Here is a 7,737-nt window from a genome sequence, read left to right on the forward strand (position 1 = left end):
TCTTCAGTAAGGTCAAGTTACCGGAATGCCTAGGTGGAGGCCGCTTCCGATCAGTAATATTAAGGTATAATTAATATTCGGCCAAATTAGAAAATAACACCTGTTAAAAGACCGTATTTTGATTTTAACACCTTAACATTTCAAAGTTTTATTATAACACCTACTAAAAAATTAAAATTTTGGTTTCACCACCAGAAAACGGATTCCGTGACGGAAATTTTGCATGGGCCCCACAAATTAGCTTACCCTCCAAATTTCTTCCTATTCATTTCGACTATCACCCACATTCCCAAATTGCTTCACTGAGTCACTCCACAGACTGCACCCCCCTTCTCTCCCCCCACCCCCCCTCCCCCTCCATTTCTCTCTCCTCCATTGAAGCGCATTCTGAATCCTCCATTGAATCAGCTTTCGACCTCTCTCCTCCATTGAACATTCTGAGGTAAGATGTTTTTAACTTTTATTTGTGCTTTCTATGATTTTAGAAAATCAATTTCACAATCCAGTGATTAATCAATCGTAATCAATATCCCCAGATCGTCGGCGACCTGCCTGCTTCGCCGGCGACAACACCACCACCGACGCCACCTAGAAACACCCACCCTTCAAATCCAGAACCCACCACCACGAACCACGAACTTAACCCTTCGGGTCGAACCCAATCGAACAACCGATCCGAGACGACGAATTAATCCGAAGGATTTAATGAGTCGACAGAGTTTTACGAATACAGACATCGGATATCGAGCCTAGGGCGTCGAGACCGAGCGTCGCAAAATCACAAGCGACAAGTACGAGCATAGCCGTAGCTAGGCTAGGCTAGCTGATCGCAAGCCTTGGCGCACCATGTGTGTGCTTGGCGCACCATGGTGTGCTAGGCGAGGCATGAGTGCCTGGGTGATATCGCAGCCCTAGCATCATACCTAGGCGCTATCGCAGCCCTAGCATGATGCCTAGGCACCATCGCGGCCCGATCGTACCAAGCACAGCACCCATGTGTGTGTGCATGTGTGTAGGCACTATCGCAGGACCCTAGCACCACGTAAACCACCATCGCAGTGTTGGGCACTGGCGCATGTGCGTGTGCGTGCATGCCTGCTACCATCGCAGACCATAGTGTCCCTCGCACCATCGCAGGCCATAGCATGCCTCGCACCATCTCCTAGCATGCATGTTAGGCCCTTGCGTGCTTAGGCACTCTGGCTGGGCTAGCAGTGCGTGTGGGCGTATGCGTGTTGATGCGCATGCATGTGGTGCGTGTGCGTGTGGGCGAGAAGTGTGCTGGGTGTGCGCTGCTAGAAAGTGCGCGGCCTTGGCTGGCATGGCTATGCGTAGCAACGTGTGTGTGCGAGAGATTGTGTGGGAATGCTGGGCCAGTGGCAGTATGCTAGCACAGCACAACACTAGCACACAGCACCAGCGCCAAGCATCACCCAGCACCAGCAAGCACTGGCTGGCTGGGATGCGAGGTTGCTGACTGGTGCTAGCTGGTAGCAAGCATAACCCCATTGAGGCGGTTTGTGTGTGGGTGTGGGGACCAAGCAAAGCCTTGGGGAGCAAGGCTATGGTCCCCCCTCTCAACCTTGGCCACCACTCCTTTGAATATGATCATGCCACTTGTCGCAATGTGATTAAGTTGATTATTTATTTAATTTAGAATTAAATAAATTATTGATTTTACCAACTCTCCCACATTGATGGGAGATTGGAAATCAAGGGTGCCTTTCCCTATAAATACCAAAGGCATGGGTATTTGGAAAGACACAACCTTGAGTTGAATTAAAAGGCAACTCTTGATTTGAGTAAACCTTGATTCGTAAAAGTCATAGTTTTATTTGTCCGGGACTCGACTAACCTTCGAGACTTAGGACGCTCGGGTCGGGTTCGAGGGTACGATCCCGTTGGAGACCTCGAATTTTCGGGGTTCAAGTAAGAGCTCATTGTTGAGCGATGCACGCGTCAAAGGTATAATATTTTATCCTTAATTATGTTTTTATTATGTTTTGCTTGTTAATTGCATTTATTATGGGGGCGGGTCTTGGCGGGTTTCTTTCCGCATAGTAAGGGTCACTACGAAACCCAACTGCGGTATTAGAGCCACGCTCCTTTTAATTTTTGCAATTATTGATTAATTAAGGTGTTTTAAAGTAAGATTTAATTTCTGGTTTGCTTTTCTAATTAGATTAGAAGCTCCTTTTAAATAATTTTAAAACTCGTATTTTTATCGATTTGGATGTCGAACCCAGATTTTGGCTCACAAATATCGATTTTTGGGTGGAATCAACATTCTGAAACAGATTCAACCCTTTTTGAGGACTGTCCAGAAGCTAAATTCGAACCATAAACCCAAGTTTTAGGGGTTTTTTTCGTTTTTCAACGAAAATTTTAAATCCTTTTAAGCCTTGATTAATGCAAGCATTACAAGGTTAGATTAAATGCATTATTGCATCCCTAATCTACTGCTATTTTAAATATCCTTAAGCATAATTATGGAGTTTTAATTAGTGCTTGAGTTGATATGCCTTTTTCACATAAACTTGATTTTTCACAATTTTGCAAATTAATTGCAATAATGTGTGAATGTTTGATGTGAATGTGTAATTTTAAGTTCCCAAGTATGTTAAAGTTCTAATCCTTAAAGGTTTAAATGATTGGAACTCTAACCCTAAATTCCATATTGAACAAAGTTTGAATTTTTTTATGTTTGGTTGATTAAAATCCATGAAGTTCAAATACTTGTGAGTAAAATTTTGATTAATCTGCATATTAGAAGATGTAATCTTGTTATTTTACACAAGTATAAAAGTTGGAAAATTTTTATCATTAGATGGTTAATTTATTTTTCCAACTCCAATTTGTCAAATCCATTAATAATTTGCATATTGGGAAAATTAATTATGGACATAGCTATTTCAATTTTAAGCATAAAGGATGACCTAAATTATTTCAAAATAAATTTTGGATGATTTAGGTTTGTGCAGCGTTAAATTGAATTTAATTAAGTTGGACTTATTTTATTTTCAATTTTGCCCTTAAATTAATTCAAAAATAAATTTAGATTAATTTTATGTCACACATAAATCGGGAATAAAATCCCGAGATATGGCACGCAAAACGAGGCAAAAACACCCAAGCGCCACCAAGGCTAGCTGGGCTGCCTAGCAGCCCACATGTGGCTGCCTATGGTGCGCACAAGGGTGTGCCTTGAGGTGCTGTTGTGTGGCTGTGGGAGGTGCGCGCTACCATAGTGCTAGGTGCATGGCAGTGCTGCTGGAGCTGCTTGTGCGTGCTGCTGGGCAGCGAGGCAGCAAGCCCCAGCCAGCCTGCCACACGCTGCCAGGCACCAGCTAGCAAGCTACGCTGGGCGTGGATGCTGGCACACAACATAGCAAGCGCAGCACATGGGCTGCCTAGCAACCATGGTGCGGACCCACCAAGCTCTTGTGTGGGATTTTTTGCTTGATTTTGAGCTATGCAATTTTGCGATAATTTTGCCGTTTTAAATTATTTGTGTAATTATTTCAACGAGGTTAGACCTCGATTTCTCCGGCTTTTGCAAAATTTTTGATTTTGACAAATTATGGGATATGCCGACTTAATTAATCGGATTAATTACGTATGGATGCGGAATTTAGTGGGAGCTTAGTTAATTACGTGAGCAATTTGCTTTTAGAAATAATGAATTAAACGTTTTTTACTAGTTTTAATTAGGCGCGTTAATTGGATTAACCACCTAAGTTAGTTACTAGTTTTGCGTGTTTAATTATGTATTTCGTAATTGGCATGGGCCATTCACAAATAGTGAATGGGTGAATGGAAGATTATTTTCAAAACAGGTTATTGAAAATGGCAAATAGTGAGACCCGACTAGGATAGAAAATACGGACTGCGTTCCGTTATGTATTTTTGTAAATCTAAATACGGTTTGCGAACCGTTAAGTATTTTTGTACTTTAGATTAGTCTTAGTCGTTCTAGCTAGTTATTTTTTTTTTGGCCAAGATGTCTCAAGACGGCGTTTCGATGAAGACGAGCCAAGATGAAGACCCATGGAAATTGAAGATTTCAAGGGGTCATGCTAGTTGCCAAATGCATCAATTTATGATTTATATATTATTGTTATATATGAATGTTAGATGCATGTCTAGGATTTCTATATGTTGCGACGATTAGTTAAGTTCACTTAAATTAAACCAACATAGAAACCCTAGGTCCCTTAATAATATTGAGCTAAAATTTGTCGTTCCAAGAACAACACTTATCGAACTAATGCGCGTATGTGATGGGCTACGCCAAAGCGAGGCATCACTACTTCCCTAGGAACGTAAGGTATACTAAGTATACAAGTTGTGTTGGTTAAGCTCAACGATATCAGTAAGGAGTCCTTAGATGTCGTGGCAAAAGAGATAAAATGTCAGGAATGCATTAGATGCGACATTTTATCAAACCGAGAGTAGCTTGGAGCAATTAGCAATTGGATTGCTTACCTTAAGATATTTAATGATTTAGACAAGCCAAAGCATGCTTAACCATTTCTTGATCTTTGGGATCTCAGAATCATTTTATTCTCGCCTAAAAGGGACAATTTTATAAATGCGTGGATAAAATGCTCAATAAGATTGAAAATATGCATGAACGCTTTAAATTTCAACTTATTGATTTATGAATGGTTTTTCATATCAAATTCTTTCAATTGTAGAACAACGTCTGCAAGTAACTCAAACAACAACCATGTGTGCCCGGAACTCCCCGAAAAGTTAGCTATCAAGCTTAACTTAACAAACCTTGAAGAATGGGAAGAGGAACTCAGGAAAACTCTCCGGAGTTGTTCCAAGGAGTATGTTCTGAAGCTATTAACAACCATGCACACTTGTCCGGAAGGACAAGTGGGAGATTGAAAGGAATGGTGTCCTTCCAACAAGTGTATTATTCTGATAGAGGGTTCAGAATTATTATAGAGCTAATTCTTCAGTAAGGTCAAGTGATCGGAATGCCTAGGTGGAGGTCGCTTCCGATCACTAATATTATGGTATAATTAATATTACAGCTTAATCTTAACTGAACCCTTCGGGTCGAACCCAATCGAACAACCGATCCGAGACGTCGAATTAATCCGAAGGATTTAATGAGTCGATAGAGTTTTACGAATACAGACGTTGGATATCGAGCCTAGGGCGTCTAGACCGAGCGTCGCAAAATCACAAGCGACAAGTACGAGCATAGCCGTAGCTAAGCTAGGCTAGCTCATCGCAAGCCTTGGCGCACCATGTGTGTGCTAGGCACACCATGGTGTGCTAGGCGAGGCATGAGTGCCTGGGTGCTATCGCAGCCCTAGCATCATGCCTAGGCGCTATCGCAGCCCTAGCATGATGCCTAGGCACCGTCGCTTCCCTATTGCACCAAGCACAACACCCATGTGTGTGTACATGTGCGTAGGCACTATCGCAGCACCCTAGCACCACGCACAACACCATCGCAGTGCTGGGCACTGGCGCATGTGCGTGTGCGTGCATGCCTGCCACCATCGCAAGCCATAGCATGCCTCGCACCATCGCCCAACTCGCATGCTAGGCCCTTGCGTGCTTAGGCACTCTTGCTGGGCTAGCAGTGCGTGTGGTGCGTATGCGTGTTGGTGCGCATGCATGTGGTGCGTGTGCGTGTGGGCGAGAAGTGTGCTGGGTGTGCGCTGTTAGCAAGTGCGTGGCCTTGGCTGGAATGGCTATGCGTAGCAGCGTGTGTGCGCGAGAGATTGGGTGTTGGTGTGGGGAGCAAGGCTATGATCCCCCCCACCTAACCTTGGCCACCACTCCTTTGCATATGATCATGCCACTTGTCGCAATGTGATTAAGTTGATTATTTATTTAATTTAGAATTAAATAATTATTGATTTTACCAACTTTCCCACATTGATGGGAGATTGGAAATCAAGAGTGCCTTTCCCTATAAATACCAAAGGCATGGGTATTGGGAATGACAAAACCTTAAGTGGAATTAAAAGGCAACTCTTGATTTGAGTAAACCTTGATTCGTAAAACTGATAGTTTTATATGTCCGGGTCTCAACTAACCTTCGAGACTTAGGACGCTCGGGACGGGTTCGAGGGTACGATCCCGTTGGAGACCTCGTATTTTCAGGGTTAAAGTAAGAGCTCATTTTTGAGCGAAGCACGCGTCAAAGGTATAATCTTTTGTCCTTTCTTGTGTTTAATTATGTTTTGCTTGTTAATTGCATTTATTATGGGGGCGGGTCTTGGCGGGTTTCTTTCCGCGTAGTGAGGGTCACTACAAAACCCAACATGAGATAACGTCCTTGGTCTTGATTTCTTTGACAGCCTCAGCCTCTACCCATTTGGTAAAGTAGTGGACTGCTACCAGAATGTATCTCCGGCCGCCTGTTTCTGGTGTTTACGGACCCAAGACGTCCATGCCCCATTTGGCGAATGGTAAGGGGATATGTATGGCCGTCAGATCAGTGGCCGGGCGATGGATTAGCTTGCCTAAACTTTGACACTTGTCGCATTTTTTCACCATCTGCATAGCGTCTGCTTCCAGGGTTGGCCAGAAATATCCCTACCGCCTAATTCTACGAGCTAGGGACCTGCCGCCTACATGGGAGGCGCAGTACCCCAAGTGCAAGTCCTCTAAGATCACTCGCCCCTTTTCCGGGGTGACACATTTGAAGAGAGGCTGGAGATAGCCCTTTTTGAAGAGTTCCCCTTTACGCATTTCAAAGTTGGACACCCTTTTTTTCAGTAGGACCACCTCTGAGTGAGTAGTCGGTAGGGTACCGTTTATAAGGTATGCCCAGATGTCATCCATCCAGGTGGAGCTTCTGTCGAGGATCCCAATAGGGTCCTCCTCGATGCTTCGTTTCTCCATTACTTCCCAGAAAACCGTCCTAGGTGTGTCGCAGGAAGCTGATGATGCTAGTTTAGAGAGGGTGTCCGCATGGTTATTCTCGGACCTGGGCACTTGATTTAGGTGAAATTCTTCAAGTGTCCCGGCCTCCTGCTTTACCGCTTGTAGGTACTTGATCATAGCCGGATGTGTGGCTTCATATTCACCATGGTATTGGCTTACGATCAGTTGTGAGTCAGAACAGGCGGCTATCTTTCTTGCCCCGGCCGCCTTACACATGCGGATGCCAGCCAAAAGGGCTTCATGTTCCGCCTCATTGTTCGAGGCCTGAAACTTAAACCATACGGCGTACTCGTACCTGTCCCCTTCATTGTAGAGCTCCCGTCCACATAGACTTTCCAGACCTGCTCAAAATTCTCAAGATCAGTTGGCTAGTTAACTCCACTATGAAGTCAGCGAATGCCTGCCCATTCACTGCTTTCCTTGGCTCAAAAGTGATCTCTAAACTTTGGATCTCGATTGCCCACTTAATCATTCGGCCTGACGACTCCATGGTTGTCAATGGCCTCTTGATTGGCTGGTCGGTGTAAACCACAACCAGGTGTGCCAGAAAGTAAGCCTTTAATTTTTTAACTACCATGAAGAGGGCAAGGCCAAACTTCTCAACCATAGGGTACTGTACCTCGGCATTCTTTAAGACGTGGCTGATGAAGTAGACCGCGACCTGACAGCCGTCCCTCTTAGCAAGGAGGACGGCACTAAGAGCATAGTCAGAGACCGCTAAATACATGTATAGTACTTCCTTGGGTAGGAGGCTGACCAACCTTGGCAAGGAGTGTAAATGTTGTTTCAATTTTTGGAAGGCCGCCTCTGCATCCTGCC

This window comes from Chenopodium quinoa, unplaced genomic scaffold (assembly GCF_001683475.1).
Source record: "Chenopodium quinoa cultivar QQ74 unplaced genomic scaffold, ASM168347v1, whole genome shotgun sequence".
Lineage (NCBI taxonomy): Eukaryota > Viridiplantae > Streptophyta > Magnoliopsida > Caryophyllales > Amaranthaceae > Chenopodium > Chenopodium quinoa.